General features: G+C 40.0%; 1 long non-coding RNA gene across 2 annotated transcripts in view; it reads right to left on the reverse strand.

The window, feature by feature from the left end:
- LOC309644506 overlaps nt 1-26,763 on the reverse strand; it is a 169,881-nt gene that overhangs the window by 84,441 nt on the left and 58,677 nt on the right. The window contains exon 1 of one of the 2 annotated variants that reach the window (XR_014254462.1): nt 712-26,063. The exons of the other annotated variant lie outside the window; for it this stretch is intronic. This is a non-coding gene — a long non-coding RNA (uncharacterized lncRNA). Of the gene's footprint in view, nt 1-711; nt 26,064-26,763 lie in introns of those variants that run through there. 2 annotated transcript variants of the gene reach the window in all.

Genomic DNA, 26,763 nt, shown 5'->3' on the forward strand with positions numbered 1-26,763 from the left:
TCCTTGCAGTAACTGAAAAGTCAATAAACTATACAAGAAAATGGCACAGGAAGAAGAGAAGAGGTTTTCTAAGAGACTTTCCCATGTCAGAAAAAAACACAAGTGAGCATGTGCTGAGATTTGCACGTGATCTGGAAGCATTTTTATTGTGTGTCAGGAATGACAAATCTCACAGATGTATGTTTGCCAATAGAGAACATAAGAATTCACTCCATGGATGGAAGGCAAGAATGGGGGGGTTTTCATGATCCGTCATAATACTTCACTCCACCAGGAACACAGATATAGAAATGATCATTTTAGGCATCAATACACAAAGGCAAGGATAATATCTTAGAATCAACAGAATGAGAATATTACAGCCTAAGAGACCTTCTTGGCAGAATAGGAGAAACTACTGACTGCACCCAAGTCCTCTGTTCAAGTATATTTTAGACCTTCTACTAAACTTCTATCTGTTCTCACAGTCTTCTGGACTAAACCAAGATGGTGCAAGCTTATACATATGATGAGGCCCAATTAAATGGGAGGGAAGAATCTATGATAGTTACACTTACTGAGCATCTACTAAACAGTGGGCAATTTGAATAGATTGTTCAATTTCTCACAAGTCTGCAACATAAGGGTTGTAAGCCTGATTTTACAGGAGAGGACAATTAAATCTCACTTGATGCCAGTCAAAGGTAGAGACTAGGCTATGAGAAAGCTCACCTGACCTGCTGCTCCCCAAACTCTTTACATCATTCAATGACAAGCAAATCCTACAAGAGCCACCTTCTGGCAAGAAGTTTTTCCCCAAAGGCTTTATGTAATCTCATCCAGGTGAACCCTGGAGACTGGAAGGACTGCAGATACTGGTAATGTTCTGAGAATGGAAAATTAAACAACAACAAAAAGAGCTGAGCCATTCGATTTGTCTTCCAAATCGATTTTTGCTTGCTGAGGCTTGAAAGGCAACTTGTTTTATTTTTTTCATCACCATTGAATGAAGCTATTTGTTAAGATGTGTTTATTAGACTTACATAAGAGCTCTTGGCCAAAGAATCAAACTTGAGTGAATGGGAAACAATCTTTATGATCTGTGGCTCTACCATCTTAACCATCACAGTGAAAGCTTTCATCAGCACATCTAATTTTTAATTTCCGTAGATGAGGAGGCAGCAGAATGAAAATGGATTTTAAAATTAGACACTTTTTTTTTCAAATCACAGGTTTGCCTATGTTGAAGTATAACTTTCACAAACTTAAGAACACTAATTTGATAAAATATATAGAGAGCATGAGTCAAAAATTTATTTAACTTACTAATGAGGGAACCAGCAAGGTGGTAAAGCTGGTTCAGAGAGAATTTGAGAGATTGAGTATATATACAGACACTGAAAGAATGCTGAAATAAAATTGTTAGGTTAGATGCAAAACTGGCTAGTGTCCCACAGGTAAAAAGACTAAAAACTTTGGAGTTTTTTGTTTGTTTGTTTTGTTTTGTTTTGTTTTTTAACACACAAAGCATTTACATCTCTATCAGACAAAGCTCTCTGAGTTTAACAAGTAACTTCAAGTCTGGTCCCTAATTAGTAGTGAATAGTAATGCAAATAGAGGTCAAAAACTTTTTCTGTAAAGTGCCAGACAGTAAATATTTGAGACTTGTGGGCCAAATGGCTATCTGTGGCAACTACTCAACTCCACCACTGTAGCATGAAAACAGTCATAAACAATACATAAACAAATGAAAAGGGTTGTGTTCCAATAAAACTTTATTTACACAAACATGCTATGGGTCAGGTTTGGCTGGTAGAGCAGAGTTTGCCAACCCCTGTCTTAGAGAATTAAATCATCCTGAGTGGGCCTATCAGACAATGTTCCTGCAGGATTTTGAAAGAATATGCAGTGATCTTTTGTATTATCTCCAAGGTTTGGGTAATTTTTCTTAGTGGTGCCTAGTTCATTGGACCTTAGCCAAGTTACTCATTTTCTCAACTTTCATTTCCTCATTTGTTGAATGGAGATAATTTTCAGGAGTCCTCAGGCTATTGTAAGCATTCAGTGGGTTATTGTTCAACAGATATTTATTCCTTCCAACCTCCATTTTATTCTCATTCTCAGTCGAAAAAGTGAGAGATGATCTCACATTGTCTCTCACAAAGTCTGTTTGAGAAAACAAAACAAAGCTCTTTGCTTAAGTTGCAGGCAGAGACCAACTGGCTGAAACAGCAGGAGGCTCAGGGAGTAAAGAACAACTTGTCCACAACTTTTCTTTTTCTCAGCGCAACACAGTCCTGCCTGTGATGTTCAATTTGGTGGGGGATTCTTTGGCCCAGCCAATACAAACATGGACTCAGTTACAACTTGACCTCCTAGCCCAGATATGACTAGAGCTATAAGAACAGCTCTGGAGAATGAAACTGCAGCCAGCCAGTGGCTCAGGGATTCTTACAAACCAGGAAGCCACCAAATCCACCAGTTCCCCTTATTTCCCCAACTCTGTGAAGTTAACCAGTGCACGTGACAAGCTTGAGTGACAAGTACGTGGGTGGGGGTGAGGGTCATGTGGATAGTGATAAGGAAGGTGGAACTGGGTTTTATCCTAGAAAGATAATAAACCCATAGAGCTTTTTGAGAGAAATATATCGACTTACTTAGGAAGATTTCATCACGCAATGCCCTGGACAATGAATTCAACCAGAAACATGATGGGAGGTAGATCTGTGAGGAAGGGAGATTGGGCAGAGAGAAAATCTGACCCATGGTGCAGTTACAACAGAGGCCTCAGCTGACCCTGTGGGTAGCTCTGGGGCTGGGATTGTCTTCTAAGTTGTCCCAGTTGAGGCAAGTAGGCCAGACCCTTGTGTCTCTGCATTAATCAGGCATGATCTTGGGAGACACAATTCCCTACAGCTGAAGGAAGTTCCAATGAGGAGGAAAGCTATGACTATCAGTATCTATTGCTCCCAGCACCTAGGGGATGGGTACATCGCTCCTGAAGAGTAGCCACTGTGCCCATTCAGAGTGGATGGGGCGTTACATTTTTTCTACTACATTTCACCTGTGGAGCTAAAGAGAAAGTACACTTATTTATGCTAATTGTTGATGTTGATTACAGCTTTACCTGGTTATGCTCATAGCAAGGTCTATTAGTTATCTATCACTGTACAATGAATTACCCGAAAACCTAGTGGCATAAAACAACAAATATGTATCATCTCACAGTTTCTCTGAGTCAGAAATCCAAGCATGACTTAATCTGGGTGCCTCTGGCTCAGGGTCTCTCGTGAGGCTAGAGTTAAGGTGTTGGCAGGGCGTGCTGTCATCTCAAGGCTTGGTGGATGCAGGTCTGCTTCCAAGCTCACTCACACAGGTGCTGGTAAAAGGTCCTCACTGACTGTTGGCTGGATCATCAGCTGCTTCTCATGTGGGTCTATATCTAGGACTACTGGCAACTTGGCATCTTTCTGTCCCAAGAGCAAAGATCTGAGGGAGAGAGGGAGGAGGAGGGAGAGAAAAAGATACAGAGAGAGAGAGAGAGAACCCATGACCAAAGTCAAAGCCTTTTTATAATCTAGTCTTGTAAATGACATCCCATCACTTCTGCTGTATTCTATTCCTTAGAAGTGAGTTAATAAGTCCAGCTCACACTCTAGGTTTGGGGATCTGAACAGGGCTTGAATGCCAGGATGTGAGGGTCAACGGGGACTATATTAGGTGTCGCCTATCATATAGGGGATTAAAAACATTTTCAAAGGGAAATTCTTTGGTCTATCCCCAAACTCAATCCATCAGATATACCTATAGAAATTTAAAGAAGAAAACCACTGTAGAACACACTGTGCTTGTATCAGAATGATATCCAACTTACAGACATTCAAAGACTTAAACACACACACACATACACACACACACCAGTGCTACTGGTCTGCATGAGAGAAGTACAGGAATTGAAAGCAAGCCTTAAGAAATTTGATACTGCTTGACATCCAAATGCATGATCACTGTACTCAACTGGATATAGAACAAAAATATTGGAACAAATATATTTAAAATAAAAATAATTAGACCAAAAATATTTTCAAAGTCCATGAGGGGTATGAGGGAGAAAATGGTCCTTCACCACAGAACTTAAGAAGACCTGCTACAGGTGACTTCATACCCTTGCCATATGGACCACTGCTGGGCAAAGGAGTCAGCTTAGAATGTGGGGAGAAAAGCATTAGACAATGAATCAGGAACTGTGTTCTTAGCTCTACCTCTAATATTTCCTAAGAGGAACTGGATATCTCCTAACCTGCCTGGATTTGTATCCTGATCTGCAAAAAAAAAAAAAAAAAAAAAAAGCATCAACGGGAAGGTCCCTTTGAAGTCTAAAGGGCTTTAATTTGTAAAGTAGTTTGCTGTGTTTTGAGACAAATTAAACTGTTAGTAATTTTTTGTGTGATTTCTACACATCCATCCAGAATCTACCATCTGCAGCTACAAAGAGTCCATCCAAGTTCACTTACTTATATAAAAATAGTCCATCTAATTAGGACTATTTGAGAAAATGCCCAGATCCCTCAGCTTGGACACATATTGCAAGGTTTCCCTCTTATAGACACTCACTACCTTGTCATGGCTTCTTAAATGGCTCCAGAGACAATGTGGTAGAGTCTGTATGGACCAAAAGAGAAAACAGAGTGATGTAGACCCTCACTACCTTGTCATGGCTTCTTAAATGGCTCCAGAGACAATATGGTAGAGTCTGTAAGGACCAAAAGAGAAAATAGAGTGATGGTCATCTCCATAATAATAATAATATGAGTAATTTTCTCTAAGAAATACAGTTTTAATAAAATTCCTATAGGTTTTTAAAATTCTTTATTCAAAAATACTTTTATACTTAATATTGCTTCACAAATTTACTATTCTAGTTTTTCAGTTACTTTGGTCACTAAACTTCAGGAATAAATTAAATTCTACTTAGTGAAGATAGCTAGAGTTCTTTTCCATCTTGTTGTCCTCACACAGTAAATAAAGATTGCTCTGGGAAGCACAATAAACTTTAGGTTCCAGTGGCTTAAGTAGAATTGCACATTGTTTCTGTGGTATTGGCTTTGACTACTGTAAAGTATCATACATGGTCTAAACATCTGCCAGCAAAGACTCCTGGGCTGTTGGTACAGGCACCATCTTACAGGTAAGTATCCTTAGATGAGTATATATTTTTTAGGTCAACACAGAGTCTTCTGTGTATATGCAGCATAATCCTGGGATGCATAATGGTAATTATTGTAATAATAACAGTCAGTCATGCATGGCTATTCTACCCCAATACAAATGATTATTTGATTTTTTGATCCCAGACAGACCTTTACATTGGCCTCTCTTAAACACATCTAGCTGGTTTCAATTATTTATTCTAATCTATAGAGGACATTTTGACTCATAATTCTACCAACAGCTTAACTCTCTCTCCCAGTCTTGATAATTTACAAATCTGATAAATGCACTTACTAAATCTTTATATTATTTATTGATATAAACTGTAAGAGGCCTCAGCTTAGAGCCACATTTAGTCAAGCCCAGCCAATATCAGGAAATCCCAATCAACCTATAGATTAGCTAGTGAGAAAAATAAATATTTTTTCCCACAAATCTGATAAGTCAATGTTAGAGATCAGAAACATCTTAGGAATTTTATTCAGGGTTGGCATTGAGCCGTATACCAGTATACTCTTCAACTCACTCTATGTTCAAACAACTGAAAGCTCACCTTCCCAGATTTAACTAAATCTCCCATAAGTGTGTCCTATGCAATCTTGTCAAATGCCTTTTAAGAAATCAAGATGAACTGTCTTAGGAAGAATCCTCTAAAAATAATAAATTCGTTTGAAATGACTCATTCTTTGTCGACTGCATTTCAATGGCAGCGTGGGTAGAGTTTATATTTCAAAATCAAGTTATTATCTAATTTTTCTTTGCCAATGGAGGCTGGTGTTACAGAGCATACACATTGGAAGTAGTGTAAATAATGCCCTTTAGGAATTTGCAGTCTTGCAGAGAAGTTGGTATGGGCAAAAGTGCATGAAATATCAGAGAGAACGGTACAAATCCTATGCTTTGGGAATTAAGATTGTGAAGAGAGTTTTTTTTGCGCGAGCCATCAGAGGAAGCTTCCTTGCAGAGGTTGTAATTAGACTGCGTGTGTGTTATATGTGTGCGTTAGTTTGAGGTTCCCCAAAAGTAGCCCCTGATATATATGAGTCAAGGGCAAGTAGTTTATTTGGAAGGTGGAGAAGACCAGTAGAGAGGTAGAGAAGTGAGGCAGGAAGGGAGGGTAGTCAACAAAGCGTAGATAATAAGACAGTTGGCACAGTGGGCAGCCTACACTCCAGTGGGAAACCCTGGGAAGCAGTGTTGAACAAGCACCTAAACTAATTCTCTCCAAAGGATGAGGAAGCTGTGGTTTTGTACACCATTCCTGACACCCATAGGTTGAGGTTGCTCTTGAAAGAGGAGGTATTAATTCTCTGGCACTTTCTGCCTGCCTGTGCAAAGTCGGAACAGGCTTCATGTCCAGAGAAAAGCCCTCGGGCAAAGAGAGGCAAGTACTAACAGCTGGAAGATGAGCCAGTGAGCATGAAATGGCAAAGGTGATGAGCGGGAATGCCATACACAGTGTGTGTGTTTGTGTGTGTGATTGTGTGGGGGGCATGCCCACACACAAATAAAGAGGTACAGATGGAGAAGACCGTCCATGCTGAGAGCATAACAGTTTAGCAGGAGCAAAGTGTACATAAAAGTATGTAAGAGAAATTAGGAGACAAGAATGCATTAAAACCACATTTCCAACTGGTGAAATTGTTCTAACAATTTTCACAATGAGATTAAGAATTACAGATTTCCTCATCGCAGTACTGGCAAAATGCTGGTTGTTCCTGCTTAAAATGAAATAATGAAGCTAGAACTGATAAGGCAGTCAGGATTTCCCATCCATTCCTCCATTCCTGTATGAAATTCTGGCTGTTGAGATGGCAAGGGAAAATGTCCAGTTCACTGGAAGGCATTTTGCTTTTCTCTGAACTCATCTGGAAAGGTAAAATACTATCAGTAAGGAAGGCAATCTGGTTATGTCCACTTAAATATGGATCCCCAATGCCCTCTGGTACTCACACCTTTTTTCACTTAAGCCCCAGTATGCTCTAAAATCTAGAGTTTAAAAATCTAGAGTCTAGATCCAATAAGCCCTTTGCTATTTGATAACAATTAGAAAGTGCTACTCTCCTAAGACATTAAAATAAGTCCTTTTCTACTTGGAGAATACTAATTTTAATTTACTAAAATAAAACTTTGCAATTAGTACTCTATATATTTATGTGTGTACTTTCAAAATATTTTTAAAAACTAGACTGCCTACATATAAGAGCCAGAATTTATAAACCACTGATAAAACATAGACTCTGGGTATATTCCTCTTACAGAGCTTTCATATTAAGCTTTTGGTTCAGAATGATCCATAATGTATAGCAAATTAGGTAGCTCTTTGAGAGGGTTGGAGCTTATGATGACAGAGGGCCTGATGAATGCAGTGACTCAGGAAGGTGACCAGCAGGCACATGTGGTAAGTAGCACACCAACTAGCAAATTTTAAAAATCCAGCACCTTCTGGAAATAATATTTTTTAAAATTATTCCCAAGATGCCAGCACTGACAGACTTAGAGTTGATCCTTCCTAGCAGTAAGCCTCATGTTCTCTTTCTACACACAACATTCATCCCCTCCATGGCTTTTCTGAGACATCTCATCTTTGGCATCATCTTTTCTCATTGGTATCTGCTGCTCACCTCCAACGGGCAGTAGATTGGTCTTTCTCAATATAAATCTAATCATGGTACAACCATCTCCCACCTCAAGACCTTCGGTACCCCTCTTTTAGCAAAATTATCTATATGCTATTTAATTTTAGTGAATAATGTTGTCTTAAATTAGTTTTTTGAATCCATAGTCAAATGAGGAAAATATGAGATGTAGGGACGTCTTTATTATATTAAACTTAATGAATTCTCAGAACTATACATATTCTGGGATTATTTTATTTCCAGTTTTAAAGTTTGCAGTATATTTTTTATGAAATGATTGTGTATTAGTCAGAGAGTCTTGCTAAGGTACAGTAACAAACAAACCCCCTTCTCTCAGAGGCTTAACGTGAAAGTTGATCTCTTACTCATACAAAGTTCACTGCTAATCTAGCAGCATTCCCAGGAATCACTTTTCCAAGCAGTGATGCAGGGTTTCAGACCATTTGTTTACACCTTGTAGCAATGCCACTTGAAACATGTTACCCTCCAGGGTCACTGTGGAGAGAGCTGGAAGATACCGCAGAGCTATCCAAGTGTTCTTCATCTCTGTAATACTAGAATCCACTAGATTGCAGGATTTAGTACTGAATAAGCACTGAAGGAAAGCTTGGTTCTATTGATCAAGACAGTCATTGTTTATTTTAATCAGATTTTTGGAAAGAGTCTCAAAGAATGGCTTAACTCTATTAAGTATACTGTCCTTTGGCTTAAGTAACTTAAAAGTCACCTATCTTTCAGCTCTTATCTTAATTCTTCCCTACCACCATCCCAGCCCATGTGATTGTTCAAGCTCCAGGCACCCCTAGCACATAGTCCTGTTCCTCCCACAGCAGAAGGATTTAGGAAATCACTCCAACTTATTCTGTACTGTGGGATTTGTGCTGATCCTGTGATATCCCACCGAAAACACTAACGGGGTCCTCATCAAAAAAAATTGTACAGAGTTCGGGTGAGTTTGACTATGATTATAGCCCAATGGCATAATCCAGCAGCAGTTTTTAATTTACTGCCGGCAAAGTGAGAATATAACTTACATGAAAACAGGGTCCATATTTGTTTCCTTCTGTAAGTTTACACCAAGAATCTCTGCAGAGATGCAGGAGAGCAAAGAAAGACTCAAAGTAATAAGAAGAACTCTTTTGAGAAATATTTGCAGAACTCAATTCACTTGATTACATTGCACACCTACTCTTTACAAACTATAACATGGATAAGGCAAGATCTTCCCATCTCTGGACTCACAATCAGATTGTGTGCCGGGATTACGAAGGAGAGGGCCAGACCAGCAAAATAAATGGTTCTCTAAGAGAGGCACCGATACCAAGGTGTGAGCGTGCAAGGGAAAAAGAAATTACTGACTCATCTTCTCATGTTCCATAACAGCTAGTGGCAAGTTGGTTTTTAAGTGAACCTTGATAACTTTGGAAAGATAGTCAGGTACCAAGCAAGACACGATTTGTAATTCTTGGCACATTTTGTGTTATTGGCTCCCTGGGTCTGGGATGGTATTGGGAAGGGAAGTATCTATAAACAGAATGAATAATGTGTAACCATAATATATTCTCTGTTTATTTTTACATCAGATGTTTGGAATGTTGGCACTGTTAAAAAACTAATTTAATTTTGATTCCCTTTTGAACCCATGATGTTATAATGCAAACCCCCCAAACGAGCCGTATTCCTATTGATGAAAATTGGGTGCTGGTGCCATAATTAACCTAATGTTGTGTTTTTGATACATCTCTTTTAATTAACAAAATCTTTGAAGTTTTCTGGCAATTTCTTATTTTATGAAAAGGCCAATAATAATAATAAAAAGGTACCCATCTGAAATTGGCCACCCAGTCTCATTCTTAAAGCTTTTCATCTTTGGATTGATTTGCACATCTCAACCTATTACGGAGGTGGACAGATATTATTATACCCATTTTGCAGAGGAGGAAATTGAAACTGAGAGCTTTGGAAACTTGCCCAAGCCAGTGAGAATGACTCCCACACCAAGACTCTAAAGGCATTTCCAATCACAATAATCATAGTGGTTCAGTTCCCATAACACAGGTTTTCTCAACCTGGATACTACTGACACTTGGGGCCAGATAATTCTTGATTGTGGGGGCCTGTACTGAGTATAGTAGGATGTTTAGCAGCATCCTCAGCCTCTAGGCCTAGATGCCAGTAGTGGTCCCTCAGTTGTGGCAACCAAAAATATCCCCTGAAGGGCAAAATCGCCCCTGCTTGAGAACCACAGCCATACGAGAATCAGGATTCATGACAAATGGGTTCTCCTGTTTATACAGCTTCCTCTCTACTGGCTTCGTGCTGAGTCTTCAATTTCTTTTAAAAATTATAAAAAATCTATAGTGAACTTACCTTTCACTATGGGCTGATGTCAGCAGCTTTCAGCTTACTGACTGCACAGTGAGAAGCCAAGCTACGTGAGGACAGGAACTTCATCTGTTTTCTTCAAGGACTCTTTGTTCAGTGAATGGAAAAGTGGATCCCTGGTGCCAACAGGGGACAACCACATCACACAGTCTACACACAATACACAATTTCATTCTCCAACCATCTCTATGTTAGGTATTAAAAGGCCCATTTTACAGGTGAGGCAAAGTTTAGAGAAATTAAGTAACTACTGTAACAATTATAAGTCATCAGCCTGGATTTAGTACCCAGGTCAGATTAATTAGAAAGCCTTTATGGATTCTTTTATGCCAGTGTCTGTTCACATTGTAGTTTCATACAACTATTAGATTGTGAAATAAAGTTGATTGATCAAGACTAGCATTTTCTTTCTAATGACATAGAATGGAATGGAATAGAAAAGGATAGAAAATATCAACATGAATTATATGTAGTTAGGTTAAGGTATCATTGGATGAAACTTCTGTTTCACTTTGTGCATGTGTCTGTGTGTCTGTGTGTTAGTAGTTCATAATGCAAAATACACATTTTCCCTTGTGGGTCAGAAATATTTGAAAAACACTGCCATACTACCTATTATTTGTCTTCTAATGGCTAGAAAATGTTTTATTGGTCTTCTCAAATTAATTCATTTATTAAATTGGAAGTTTGTTCTTCTACTAGTCCAGCCTATTTATCACTTTGTCTAGCTGGTATGCCTGTGCTGATATTAAATCTGGGGAAAGTTGAAGAATAGTCCTAAAAAGAGCATGTCATGGATATTTACCAGGTCCAGGAGGCAGAAATACTGGTGTTGCACACACACCCGTTTGGAGTTTCCACTGGAGGATTACTGGGTTTCCAGCTTTCTGAACTTCCACTGATATGACTTATGTTTTGAAGGAAGCATTTCCCTTCCACCCCAGGCTCCAGTATTATTTCCCAAAGATACCCATGATCAGTGATATATCAACAGAACTAAACAGGGAGTCAAATGGCAAAGGACCAGCACGCTTCATAGTCCCAGCTCCCCCTCCTCCCCTCCCCCTCCCTCTCCCCCATCTCCTCCTCTTTTTTCTTCTCTCCCTCTCTCTCTCTCATCATTATCATGCTCTTGTATATATGGAAGTATACCTACGAAAAAATTTAGAGCAGTTTGGTGGGACTAAGGACATCTGTTTTAATTCTCATGGATATCACTAAGTTACTTTCCAAAGAGATCATAGCAATTCACTCTTACACTTAATGTTTGAATGTGTATTTTTCCCATAGCCTCACCAACATTGTATAATGAAAACCTTAAAAGTTGTTTTGCCATTTTTAAGGTAGGAAATCATATCTCGTTGTTAATTTATTTTGCATTTTCCAATTATGTGTAAAATTGAACATCATTTCATTTATTTTAAATCCTTGGTTTTTTTCCTGCTTACATCCTTGCTTCACCTTTTCTATTCATTTGATAGTTTTCTTGTTGATTAATAAAACCTCCTTACATATAGAGAGCATTAGATCCTGTAATATGCATTGCAAATATTTTCCCTGCTTATTATCTCTCTTTTGCCTTTGTTCTTTAGATACTGAAATCTTGATTTGAAAATTATATAAATTTCCTACTACAAATTATATTACTTGTTACCAATGTTCTCTTCTGGAATTTAGTTTTAATTTCATTAAATAGTAATTTAAGGTGCAATTTGTGTTGGGATAAAGAGAAAGACAGATTCAACTTTATTTTGAGAAAGACAAACCAGTTTTCCCAGAACTTCTTATTAAGTAATCTGACACTTTTTTACTGATTTCAAATGTCTCCTTTGATACATTTTCAATATCCATCTGCATTTTGCACAATTTCTAGAATTATGAAAAACATTGATTGAAACATATTATTGCCAGAATGTCATTCTGAAAAAAGAGTTAGTTATTCCTTTCACAATGATTTGAATTTTTTTCTGCACTGATTTGAATCCACAAAAGATGAAAGTTCATTAAGGTCTGGGGAGAGTCTTCTCTGATAGTCTTCTTCAGCAATGACCTCTTTAAAGTTTAACTTCTATAGAAATTGATTTCTCTTAGGGATCTTTCAGTTACTGCTTTATAGTTTTCTCTTTGTGTATAATATTGCATCTGAACAGGAAGGTTGTTTGATGGCTTGCACCATCTTCATTCATTTCCTTAATAAACATTTTTTGAGATCCTACCATATATGGGCACTGTTGTACATGTTGGGCACACAACACTGAAAAATTCAGATGGATCTTCACAGTGATATTGTAGTGGGTGGACATAGAGCCCCGTTTTTAAAAATAACAGAATTCAGGTGCACCAAGAGCTATGATGGAAGGGCCAAAGTTTAGATAAAGAACAACTGAGGTAGAGCCAGGTGAGATAAAGTGTCAGACAGTGACTGTCTCAGGAGGTGACATGTGAGTTGGTGTCTCAGAGCCATGAGATGAGTGACCAGGCTCCTCTTCTTCAGTGCTGTCCTGGGCTCTGCTTGCTACCTGTCATGTCCTGGCAGATATTTACTGAATGAATAAATCAATCAATGACGGCCAGAGGTTCTGGCCTTGGCTATGAGAAGCATTTTTAATTTATGTTGCCTTTAAAGTTCTATTATCGAAGGGCTGTTTAGACAAGTCCTGTGGTAGATTTTTACTTTGGGGAGGAAAGATATCTTCCTTCGGTTTTTATTCATTACTTATTGCAAAAGTGATTTTGCAATGACTGATTTCAACATTTCTCCCTGGGCTCCTAAACCACCCTAGTCCCAAGCAAGCCTGAGCAAGTTTCCAAAACAGGGTTTTTCCTTCAAGCCTGACCTCCCAATCTGCCACGAGGAAGCTTTGCACATCCACACCTGTGTGGGGCACAGAGTGGCAGGGAGAAAGAAGTGAAAACAAGCCCACTGGGCCCAGGTGATGTATTTGTAGAATCCTGCTTCTCCCAAAACATTTCCTGTGAATCACAAAAACTCATGCTTAGATATGGTCTCTGAGGCTTGCTTTGCATTGGGTTATACATGAACCCCATCTTGTGCTTCTCCAAACATATTTCCACTGGATAATTTTTAAGGCAGAGAAATTTAAACACACTTAATGAAACTTTCTTTTCATTGATTAGCTGAGTAACAAAATACATAGTGAAAAAATCCGAATGCATGAAATGGTGAATATTTGAGTCTTTGGCTAGTTTCTTCTTTTGTTTTTAATTTGTTTGTTTTAAGATTGAAAGCTATTTTTTTTTAACCTTTTTTGGCTATAGTTTCTTTTTATGATTATTGATCCCTATTAGCATTATAATTATAAATACTTGATACGAATTTTTCTCTTTGATCTGTCCTACCTGTCAATCAACAGTCTTTTAAACTTGAGATTCTTTCTTTCCTTCTTGACATTTGCCATTGTTTTCCATCCTGAATGCCTTGCTTGCTGTTCTCAAAAGCTGCCCAGGATCACTAAGAGAGTACACTGCAGTATCAAGTACCATGGTTTCAGGCTTTGCCGCAGCTGCCCACTTTCTAAAAGCTCCCTTTATTCTTTGCAACTGCACTTATCCAATTCAGACTGACAAATATCAGTTCTTTCCCCCTACCGTTCATGCAAAAAAAAAAAAAAAAAATCCCGAAAACAAAACCAAAAGACCCTGAAAGTGTAATAAATCCTTCCCTCTGCACAGTGTACATTAGTACACCTTGTAATTGCATTTCCCTGTTGGTTTTAGTCCTTTGCCCTTTTATTCTTTCCTTTTGTACTCTGGCTTCCTCAGCATTACTACTCCCAGCCTTGGAATCCAAGCTGCAAATGCAGAAAACGTGCCCATCCATTTAGGACAAACTGAATGGCTTACATTAAAGAGGCCACAGCACATCATCTGGTGGTGCTGCTTGCTAAAAGCACCCATTGCTCAGTTCACAAGAAAACAGCAGGTCTTGAATTCAAGCCTAATGACTTAGGAGCTCAAGAGCACACTGTGGGGTTTGATGGAAGTGAACTGTATAGTAGTATATTAGAGTATAGTATATGTATATAGCATATGTAGTGTATAGTTTATTTTTCTACCAGTCGCCATACTTATCCACATGGAGAAATCTGGAGGTTTTTCAACCACTGCCTCTGGGGCAATCTCACTTGCTGCATGAATCTGTGCTTCTTCTCTGCTGTTTCACTTGCCAATTTTAAGTAAGAACAGGTATGCTATTAGGAATGGCCGTATTTTACTGTATACAATTAACACTTGAGGAGAGTGGCCTTGAGGAGGTCATTTAAAGCAAATGTAAAGATTACCCAGTCTCTAGTAAGTGGAATATATGAGCTATAAGAGCTCTTCACTTCATAGAAGCCATTAGACACATATCAAGTCTTTCCTTACTTACATAGTTACAAGGAAACTATGGAGTTACTCCAAAGTCATTTTTGTTGCTTTATTAAACAAGTCAAATGACACCAGGGCCCCTTCAGGATATGAAAGGGCCTATTCTCAGACCTCAGGGACTCTAGGGCTGGACAGGACCTTAGAGACAGGATTGGAATAGGGAATCTATAAGGATCCTTTCTGAGGCAATATTCAATGGCTCTATGACCTAATGCTTTGCTACTCAAAGAGTGGTCCATGGACCAAGGGCCTCAGCATCACTGGCACCACCTGAGAGCTGATTTCAAATAAAGCATGTCAGGCCTCAACCACCTACTGCCTCTGAATTTGAATTCACATTTTTTACAACATCTCCTGATAATTCATGTGTACACACAAATTTGAGAAGCCCTGATTTACCCTAATCTCTTATTTTCCTGAAGAATAAACTAACACTCAAAGAAATAAGATGCATTGCCCAAGGTCACTGAGTGAATCTGTAGTTAAAAGACCTAGGGCCAAACTACATGAATCATGATGTCCAATATGGATAATCACCTGCATTTCTTCCAGGTATCTGATTCCTTCATGAATATCCCAGGGTTGGCCAAGGCCCCACCTGGGCCTGCCCTCTCCGGATAGCTTAGATATTTCCCAAATCACCTCTTCCATCAGAACTTTCTGCAATGGCACAGGTGCTCTGTACCTACACTGTCCAGTGGCCACGTGTGCCTACCGAGCACTTGAAATGGGCTTGCTGCTACTGGGGAGCGGAAGAAGGCAACTGGGGGAAAGTGAGGTCTCCCCTGTAGGGCATACTTGCCACTCAACTTCAATAAGAAAGAGGAGCCTCAGGGCTTTTGTTTGCATAGTTAGCACAGTTGCAGTTTCTCAGCTCATGTTCTGATAAAGTAAGTTGTATCTGTTGCAGTTTTCGAGAAGACTGCCCTGGAAAAAATAATCTCTAGACTGTATTTATGAACTGGGAAAAAGAGCTAAGAGCCTTTAGGGTCATCTGGGAAGCTAACCATTCTTTTCAAAGGGTATAAGCAAGCCATTAACCTGCTATTCCTTAGGCAAATGCCATGTCCCTGTTGAGGATTTTTCTAGAAAGAGATAAACAGTCCGCTACTACTTGTGATTCTCCTTGCCATGAGGGAGTGGAGATTTAAACTGTCTGACTTAAAAAAATATTGTAAAGTGTTTCAGAAAGAATCATATAGATCTATCTAGCTACCATTTGGTTGATTAGTGGCCAGAATGTCCCCAGTTCTTCACTGCTGCCTATTTCCATGCACTTCTGCAATATGATGTGGTAGCTCCTCCTACCATAAGGTGAAGTCTACTTCATCACTTATAAATCTGGGCTGACCTTACGATTTACTCTGGTCAGTAAAATACAATGGAAGTGACAACGTGCCAGTTCTTGCATCCTTCCATTCTCTTTCATGGAAACTTCCACTGGCATGTGAATAAGCCTGGACTAGCCTGCTGGAAGATGAGAGACCCCATTCACTGGAGAGAGGCCCTGGGCCATTTTATCTGTTCCAGCCGAGGCCAACACAGACCAGCCACCCACAACTGCACACCAGTTGACTACAGACACGTGAGTGAGCCCAGTCAGGATGAACCAAGCCCAGAGTGTATCAGCCAAGTGGCCCCGTCCACTTATACTTGTAAAACAAATAAATGGTGGTTGTTTTAAGCAACAAAATTTGGGGGGTAATTTGTTATAATATTGTGGCTATACCAACATTATCATATTTGACATTTTAAATGGCATTTAACATTTCTGATGTAAAAAATAGTTTTTGAGGTCATGATCAGATGAAGTTCCTTGGAATCAGAATCTATCAGAGCTTGAAGGGACATTAGCATTAGTCCTCGCCTATAGACAAAGTTTTACAGCTGAGGAAATGGAGGCCTAGAGAAGGAAAATAAATAACCTTGGATCAGACAGCCAGTTAGGAGAAGCACAGGACACAGGTCTCCTGTCTCCAAGGCCTTTGCAAGTCCTCAGTCTGTTCTTTCATGAATATGCTCTCAGTTTTGCTTGTCTGCCAACCAGCAAGCCTTCGGAAACACAGCTTTTAAAAAGGAGATTACATTTAGAGAGAATGGTGCTTCCGACTCTACAATCTGATTCTTTGATTTCTAAAGGCCCTCTCAATTCTTTGTTAAAAGAAATCCCAACTTTGACATTTACTTTTTACGAAAAGATGAACGGATAGCCTTTACCATCACCATGGCACTGCTTACTTAATCAACCATTATGTCTGTTTGTAATTTGTCAAAAATTGTGCATGTTATAATAAAAAAAAGTAGTAGTATGTTTTCTACTCACCATTGAGTGAATTTCTTCACTGGTGTGTATTCACTTCCCTGGCAAGTTAGTAACTCAGCCTGCTTGCTTCTATTCTTTCTTAAGCTCTGGTGGCCATTCTTTGCATCTCAGAGTTTACAACATATTTTCATGCAAATTATCTGATTTGAATTTCCCAATAACCCATTTGTATCCCCAGCAAGAAAACTGAGGCTTAAAGCAGTTATGTGATTTGTCCCAAGTCATGTGGACTGGAGGGAGAATGGCTAGGTTATACTTCTAGATTTTTATTCAACAGCCTGATTTCTATGGATGATGTCACCTTGCCAATTTATAATCTGCACCTGTTGGATATGTCTAGGTGCCAGTCATGCCCAATTTCCCCTTTCTTACTGAAATACCCTGGTCCAAAGCTGCTTCCTGAGGAAATGGCCCTGGGATCCTCTTGGCAGAGAGGTCTTCCATGTGGGGTGATCTCAGATTCAGGGCCCTTCTCTTTAGCTGCACAATGGGCCAAGGTTTAAACTCCGAAATATAGGGGAGGAAGGAATCTTCCAGTCTGAAGAAACTGAGAGGTAAACCTAAAGGAGAGATAATAGCCAACCCTGGTTCTACTCTGTTTCCTTGGGGCCTTCTGTTTCCAGTTCTAATCCATTTGTGTCCTTAAAATAAACCTTATTTTGCTTAACTGGACACGAGTCCAACTCACACAGTCACCTTTCTTTCGTATGACATTTCAAAATTTCCAATGTGATGTCATTCAACAAGGGAAACTAATCTATCGAGTGAATTGAAATCAAGTACTTTTATCTCCATTTCACAAGGGAAAAAAACTACAGCTTTGAAGGGAGGTTAGTGACTTGCTCAAGGTCATACAACAAGGTCACAAAATTTAAACCCAGTTCTCCTGCTTCCGAGTCCTAGGATCTTTTGGGTTTCTTAAGTTAATATTGAATGTCTTTAGTATGCGACAAACAGTATGTCTGTTGCAATCCTTCTTATTGAAAAATGTACAACAATTTCCTCAGGGAATATGTTGCAGGAGAGTTTAAAGAGAACCTCAGAAAACTGCTCAAAAAATCCTCACTGCCAACTGTCTGTTGGTATTTCAAGGCAGGATACATATCACTTCATACTCTCTACATCACACTGGTCTCCTGCTTTCTCAAAGGTGATCAACAAAAGTCAATGCTTTAGTTAAGAATCAAGACTCCATTCTCCAAGTTTTACATGACAACACCCAAGTTCTTATTGCCATTTCTCCAAAGAGAACTTGTAGAGCCTTCCTGCAAATACACAGTTGACAAATTGCTCAGATAGCAGTGGAAGGTCTAAGGTGAGTATGCAGATTGGATGCATTTCATATTTATGAAACCCTCCATGAGATGCCAAATAGACTGATATATGGGTCTTTAAATACTAGCTGCCGCTGAATGTTTTTGATGGGGACGGGGAGAAGGAAAGTTATGGTTTTGAGAATGTGTCTTGCACTCCTCCAACTATAGGAAGAGATGCTGACAGAGGATCCCGACTACCACAGACATCCATCGCCACTGACTTGGTACTCCTAGTCAGTGACTCAGCATGTAGGAACACTAAAGCAGGCCCATTTCTGGGGGACACTCTGGCAGCCCACTTTGGCTCAGGAGCTCTCTGACAACCCTGCTGAACCTCCCTCAGGCTGCACAGTGATCTCAGATGCTCCCCGCCTGCACCCCCAAGCCTTCCTTCCTGCATTCTCTCCTTCACAGGTGTCAGACCTCACCATGGTCTCACAGCTCTCCCAGCCTTCCTTGGCTCCCCCCCCTATTTTCTCACAAGGCATTTCCCCTAATAATACCCTTGCATGGTTAATCACGTCTTGATATCTGCTCCTTGGAGCACCTGGACAAGGAGTCAGATGAGTCTTAAACGCTTAAGTCAGCAGCTGCTATACGTACATGTATGTGTATAACTTTGAAACTAAAAATAAATTTTAAAATGATTACATTCTCTGATAATGGTTCCAATACCAGATTTTGGTCAGATACTAACAAGGGTCTACTTTCCCCATTTTTATCCCCAGATCATAAAAAAATCCAAGATGAGCCAAAGCACAGCTGCTGACCTGGATGGACAGGTCAGCCCCGTGCAGTACAAGTAGTGGGCAAGATAAGGCAGTGGTTGATGTGTCCACTGAAGCATCTTGTCCAGAAGGGTTTTTTCCAATCACAGAAGTCTCTTTCTATACCTAGAGCCTCAAGGAAATCAGAACTGGCAGAAGCAGTCAGTTTTAAATCCAGGGCCCTGAGTAAAAATTTGGGAAAGAATGCCTCACCCACACCCAGAGAACAAAGCCTCCTCCCCCTTTCTGCTGGTCTCTGACCCAAATTGAACAGGGAGGGAACAAAGAAACCATAACTCTTTTTCCCCCACTGTCCTGTCAAGATGGGAATTGTTTCTAATAGTCTTCCAGCAAAAACACTACCTGTAACTCATTCTACTTAAGCCCAGCTCACCCCAAACTTTGGTTAAGCACCCATGTAAATGGCAGAATAGCAATGCCTAAAGCTTTCATCCCTTCTTATTTGCATCAGTGCAATGTAAGGGCAGCTCTATCTGAATTTTTCTTATTCCAATAATGTGTGTGTTTTTCCTGGGTCTATAATCCATCTAGTCAGTACCCTGGATGGTAGACTGGGCCCAAAGTATGTTCTACCCTTGAGCATTATTTTTAAAACTATAATGAGCATACTAATGTCCTAAGGATCTTGTTAAAATACAGATTCTAGTTTGGTAGATTGTTGGTTACGGCCTGGGATCCTACATTTCTTTAAAGAGAAGGGACCAAATTGATACTGTTGGTCTGAGGCCCTAAAGTCATGCTTCTCAAACTGTAACATGCCTCAGAATCACCTGGAGAGGTTGTTAAAACACAGAATCCTGGGCCCCAACCAGAGAGTTGATTGAGTAGGTCTGGTGGGGCACCTGAGATTCTGCATTTATAATAAACTCCCAGATGATGTCATTGCTTTTGGTCCCTGGACCATACTATGAGTAGCAAGGGTTTAATGAACATATTTAATGGAAAAGTCTCATAAAACCTGATTCTTTCTGCTGTCTTATTTGATTTGTCTGGGAAAGTGGGTTTGGAAAACAGCTGAGAATTTTTGCATGGGGCTGATTCATTCTTCTTTCAACTTAACCTTATAAACTATGGGTAAATGCATAGGACTAAAAGCTGCATAGGTTTGGGACATGAATGGGAATCATGGAAAAGGTTCAACAGCATAGATTTCAAATCAGGGGACCCTGATTCACCATAACCTCTCTATGACCCCCTACTATTAACCTTTCTCATCCTAAATAAGACTCCTTCAGCAATACCTAAATTCCACAACTTGTATTTTACCTCTGCTTTAGGACTGCTTCCAAGGCTGCCAGGACAAGAACATGGGACTCAGAAAACATCGAAAGCTGCCTGGCACTGGGCCCAAGGAAATCCTGATAAGAATAAAGACCCATTTCTGGGGAGAGAGACTGTACAGTAACTATTGGGCAACTCTCCATATCTGCATAACACAATAACTCTATATCCTCCACCTGTCCTGTGTGCTAGGGGTTGTGATTAGTTTCTTACATGCACAGTCTCACGTAAATCTTATACCAATCCAACTAGCAGATGAGAAAGCTGAAGCTGTGAGCCACTGGGTCACAGGCCTATTTATCCAAAACCTGGACCTTAGACGTTTGCCACTGAAAGTGTGGCCCATGGACCAGTGGCATCAACACCACTTAGAAATTTTTTTTTAAATGCTGAATCTCAGGCCCCACCCCTGACCTACTTGACCAGCGTCTCCATTTGAACAAAATGCCAGGTGATTCCTGTGCATTTTAGGGCAAACGCTTGGGCCCACTCTGCCACATTGCCTCTCTACCAAGGAAGGATTTTTGCAGAGTCATTTTCTTGATTGGAAATGCTCTAGCACAGAGCTGGTGAGACAACAAAGGCAGTCATTTTCATCACTGGCAAAGGGATGGTTGGATTGCTTTGGGAGGAGAGCTGTTTGGCATAACGTCAGAGCTCAGGGGAGCTGCATGTGCTGACACAGCAGCTCCTATAGCTCTTTTGGGCTGGACTTGGGAACTGATGTGCAGTCATCATCCAGAAGCAAATTGGAGTATATTAAAAGCAGGGCTTTCCCTTGTGGAACCTGCTTGTACTAAGGGAGTGCTCTCCAACTGTACAAAGGTCTTCAAGAGCACAGAGTTAGATTAAGAAAAATAAGAATCACATTCCATTTGGCTTTTTGGGAACATCACAGATTCAAGAGTGATACTGGGTTGGCCAATATGTTCATTTGGGTTTTTCCACAAAATGTTACGGAAAAACCTGAACGAAATTTTGGCCAACCCAATATCTTTCCTAGGAAGAGGAGATAATATCAGGGAGAGAAATTCAGTACCAGACTAAAGCAGGGGCTCACTTTTGGGGAAATGTGTAAAACAGGACACTTGGCCAACCTCCTTGTGTTTGGTCATTGAAACAGTAGCCACTTATAAATTCACAAATCTGTAGTTGACCAGTGTTCTGCTGACCTGATCCAGGTTTAGTCGATAGTGAAACTCTCTCATGGTTCCAGCTGGGACAACTCGGCTCCGGTTCGTGTGTCTCTCACCCTCCTACAGCCTAGCCTGGTGGCTCAGTGGGTTTCCAAAAAACTGAGTGGGAACATTCAAGATATCTTGAGGCCTAAGCCAACCTGGCATTCTGTTACTTCTGCTGCATTCTACTGACTAAAGCAAACTGAAAGGCCAGTCTGTATTTAAATACTGGGGAAACACACTCTATCTCTTGATGGGAAGAGCAGCAAGGTCACAGTGCTAAAAGGGCATGGATGCAGGGTGGAGAACTGGGGCTTATTTTGTAATCTGTTATATTCCTACTCACTGCCTCTCATCTGTCCTTTTTTGAAATCGTTATTAGTATACTGGCTCTTGCCTAAAGATTCCACTTGTTGTTTATGGGCTTATTGCTCCTACTGGCTAGATGCATTTGAAGACCACTGTGTGCATTTAGAAGTGCTGGTTGGCCACCTCAAAAATGCAGGCCATCAAATACAATGGAAACAGGTGGAAAGTCAAGAGAGCACAGAATTTTAATATAAATTAAAATCAGTGAGATACCAATACACTCCTAAAATATGATGAATGAAAAAAAAAAAAACGAAAACACCAGACAACTGCACGTATTGGCAAGGATGTAGAATACTTAGAACTCTCATATTCCATGGATAGAAAGGTAGACACTTTGGGTAACTGGCATTATTCAATAAAGCTGATGCTATGCATTGGTTCCACGACCCAATGATTCTACTCCTCGAGATAGATCCAGCAGAAACGTTAAATAAGGTCAACCAAGAATGTTCATAGCAGGATTATTTGTAATACCACCAAAGAGGAAAGACCTCATTTTTATTCACCATAGAATGGGTAAATCTATTATTGTGTAGTCTTACAATGAAATATTATACAACACTAAGAATCAATGGTTTATAAGTGCTTATAAGGATATGATGAATTTCACTAAACCTAAGGTTGGGCAGAAGAAGTCAAAAGAAGACTTGTTACACAAGTCCACTTATTTACATTCAAAAATAGGCAAAACAAATCTATGGTATTGGAATCGAGTATAGTAGTTTTCTATGGAGGCTTTGGGAGTGCTGGTAATGCTTTCTTAATCCAGGGACTACTTACATGAAGTGTCTATTAAGAAAAGATTTCACCACTTTCCACTTAGGACTAGCACACATTTTTGTATGAACATTATATTTCAATAAGAAGGTTTTAGAGAAGAGCTTTGAAATGAGAGAAATCTGAGTTCAAACCCAGTTCTACCATGTGGATTTGAACAACATTCTTGACCTCTCTAAGCCCCAAGTTCTTCAACTGCAAAATGGTGATAATTTAATATTATAATGGCCTTAATGATGATTAAATTTTAAGATGTGTGTAAAGATCTCTGTGCCCAATAAATGTTAGTTCCTCCTCTTGCTTACTGTCTAAAATGGCTAAAGTTGCATTTACTGTCCCAGACGTGCAAAGTACAATGTTTTCATTATACTATTGCACAAAATCACGTTCTCAGTTTTGCTTCCAAAAGAGAAAGAGAGAGAGGGAGAGAGAGAGAGAACTTAACTTTTCCCATTTCATTAATTATGAGTATGAATATTCTGAGTGTTATATCTTACATAGGCTAGAACTTTATATGTCATTCTACCATCATTTATGGTGCTTATTCTTCCCTTTTGGTTTTGCAGATTGTTTTGCTGTTATAGCATATCTAAATTATTAACAGCATTTAGAATGTTGGGTTCCTCAAGGGATTTTATAGCAGTAAAGTTATTACTTTAATGAATAAATAGTACAAAACCTTACTCTATTCTGTGGAAGGACTTAGAGCCATTTGGCTTTCATCCTCAAGCTTAAAAATGATCCTGAGGCATAAATGGGTGAATCAGGCAAAAACAGCCTGTCCTGACTTCTCACTGTTTGTTCCAGAAGAGGGGGAACAGTGCCTGTGGATGGCATGAGGCAGTAGGAAATCCTGACTCCAGCTTTCTCTGTTCTTGTTCGCAAACCCTCTGGGGCTACTTCATTAGAAAGTGGAGGAGAGAGAGAAACTTGGAGGAGATTTCAAAGTTGGCTGCTCCCCAGAGCTGTTCTCCACGGTGATACTCACACTTGCGTGCATGCAGAGATGCACACGCACACATGCACGTGCACACATGCACACACACACACACACACATGCATGGAATCCATGCTTAAAATCCTATGTTGATAATACAGGTTGTTGTCAGCCAGCCAACATTAAGCCCTTCATGAAACCACAGCTTTGACAAGAAGAAAAATACTCAAAAGGCTCGATGAAATGGGGAAGCTGACTTCATCTCTTTCGTAATTTTACTTAGACCTCAACCCTGATCTGTCATCTTCTGATCTAAAGGAGGATCAAGAGTCATTTAACAATAATAATAACATATAATTATTCTTAATAACCATAACCTTAAAGTGCTGTATGAAGTCTGTATTCTCCCCAACAGCACTATAAAATAATCAGTTCTCAAACCATCATTTTATAGGCAAAGAAACTGAGCCTCTGAGAGGTAGACTAATTAGAACTCAAGCCTCCAGATGCTAACCTGAGACTTTGTTTATACACTTCGTTCAAGTCCACTTAAAAAAGTTTTATCACTTCTATATATTTAATATTTTGGGGAATTCCCTGGCAGTCCAGTGGTTAGGACTTTGCACTTTCACTGCCGAAGACTTGGGTTCGATCCCTGGTTGGGGAACTAAGATCCCACAAGCCTCGTGGCGAGGCCAAAAGGGAAAAAAAATATTTTGATGGGTGTAATGGGAGTCTGGCAAGAACCATAGAAACAAGCTAGGAAAAAAAATGTGTATATATAATAGACCTAGGGTTTGGTAGATCGTGACATATTACAGAGGTGGCTGAAGTGACCTGAAGTTTAAGGCTTCAGTTGCGAAAGCCTGTTCACAGATAAAAGGAAGTTATTGATAGAAGGGTCCTGGTTGGGAGGGATTGAGGATTTGGAGAAAATACTTGGACGTCAGGAGACAAGAGAACCTCTAACTTGCAACCGTCTAATTGGTGAGTTGATATGCACTACTTGAGCCCAATAGCACCTAGATATCATGACTGTTCACTAGCCAGTATCTGGAAACATTGGATGTTATCTCTATTAGAGGGAGAATGGAAAAATTAAGAGCAAATGTTAAAGGTTGAATTTGGGGAAATGCACTTGTTTAGTGGAGGGTTGTGGGGGGGAGTGGAAGGTCTGAGAAATAGGAAATGAGAAGTTAAATGGTATGACATTGTTAAATGGTATTACATTGTTATATTAAGAAGCCCAAAGAGTTAAATTTCAAGGCTGCTGCTGATGGTCAAGAACAAAGATGGGGAATCACCGATTAGCAGGTCATTTGGTGATTTTAGAGCATAGTGGTGAATCTAGCATATTGGTGAGTCTGTGGGGCAGGGTTCTGTAGAAGATGGAGTTCAGGTTCTTAAATAGTGATATTTTGTGAGACTATGGAGAGTATAGTTGTAGGTCATATATAAAATTTGAGACATTAAAGATAAGAGGAAGAACTGTAAGATAGAAAACAGGAGGATTTTATTTTCCGATTTGGTTGATAGGCGTGTTTTTCTTCCTTGCTTGCTTGCTTTCTTTTGTTTTTAAGAATAGGGGAAAATCTGCTACAGACAGAATGCAAGAGGAAAGATTGAAGGTGCTACTTGTTGAAGCAGGATACACACTGAGGAGAGAACTTGAGAAGATGTATCGTAGACCAGGGCTTCTTAAATTTGAGTGTGCAGAAGAATTTCTGGGGGAATGAATTAAAACACAGATTCCCAGGCCCCCATTCCTGAGATTTTGAAGGAGTCCGTCTAGGGCTGGCTCAAGCATCTGCATTTCTAATAAATGATGCTGATTCAGGTGGTCCCTGAGCAGCTCTGTGGCGGCATGTTTTGTCTTCTCTGTCACATTCAGCTCAGAGACACTCGGGGACTCTGTCTTCCTTTGGCTTTCTAGAATTATTATGTTGTAATTTTTCAGCCTCATTTCCAACACCATTCCTTTCTTCCTGTGCCCTTTTCCTCTCAAACTAGGAAGCATCCAGGAGTTGGCTTTCTGACCAAAAACTTTCTCTACATAGCAGGCATGAGTAAATCATTTATATCAACGTTTCCAGACACTGATGCACCAGCTTCTCCTTGCCCATGTATCATCCTTCTTGGTATCTCTACCTGGAATTCTCTCCCCAGCTGGTGGGGTTCTCGAACGCTTTAATCAATAGAAATTGCTTAAGACGCCAGATGAGAAATTCAGGCAAGGCTTTCCTGGGGCTCCGGCTGAAGCACGAGGGAACAAAAAGAAGCAACTGATGATCCCTTGCTCGCTCCCTGAGAGCTGGTCCCTTAAATGGGGTGAGGGTGCGGGCGGATCCAGGAGTTGGGCCGGAGGGGTGGCTTGGGTGGTCGGCCCACCCGCTTGATGGTGCTGTGTGCAGGGATCATGCGCAGTACCCTGCTTTTCTCCTGACACCACAGAAGTGGCAGTTGGGTTTTTCGTCTTTTTGTATCTTGTTGTTCATACTTTGCCCCAACTGCACATGCACAGTGATTTTTAGTCCCTTATAGTTTCTTTTTTTTTTTTAACATCTTTATTAGAGTATAATTGCTTTACAACGGTGTGTTAGTTTCTGCTTTATAACTAAGTGAATCAGTTATACATATACATATGTTCCCATATCTCTTCCCTCTTGCATCTCCCTCCCTCCCACCCTCCCTAGCCCACCCCTCTAGGTGGTCACAAAGCACCGAGCTGATCTCCCTGTGCTATGCGGCTGCTTCCCACTAGCTATCTATTTTACGTTTGGTAGTGTGTATATGTCCATGCCACTTTCTCATATAGTTTCTTTGTAGTTTGTTTCTTAAGGAGATGTTTATCTAGATGCACGCACTGCAGCAAAGGGTTCCAGGTCCCAGGTCCCAGCCTGTCTCACTACCTCTCCTGAAAACTACCTGTCCTTTATTTCCCTCCCAAATCTCATTGTCTTCTACATAGTCTTCCCTGACTAATGTGGTGCCCCACAATCTCTTCCCCTCACAGACCAACAATGGACCAGATACTTGTCCCTTCATAGCATCCCAATCCAAGATGTGCTCTACTTGACTAAATATGGACCCCCCAAATACTATGGTAACAAATGGGGAAATTGGACTGGATTGTGAGATGATGCTAAGAAATTATTAATTTTGTTGAGTAATTTAATGATTTTGTGGT

Source organism: Balaenoptera physalus (assembly GCF_965194825.1).
Source record: "Balaenoptera physalus genome assembly, chromosome: 16".
NCBI lineage: Eukaryota > Metazoa > Chordata > Mammalia > Artiodactyla > Balaenopteridae > Balaenoptera > Balaenoptera physalus.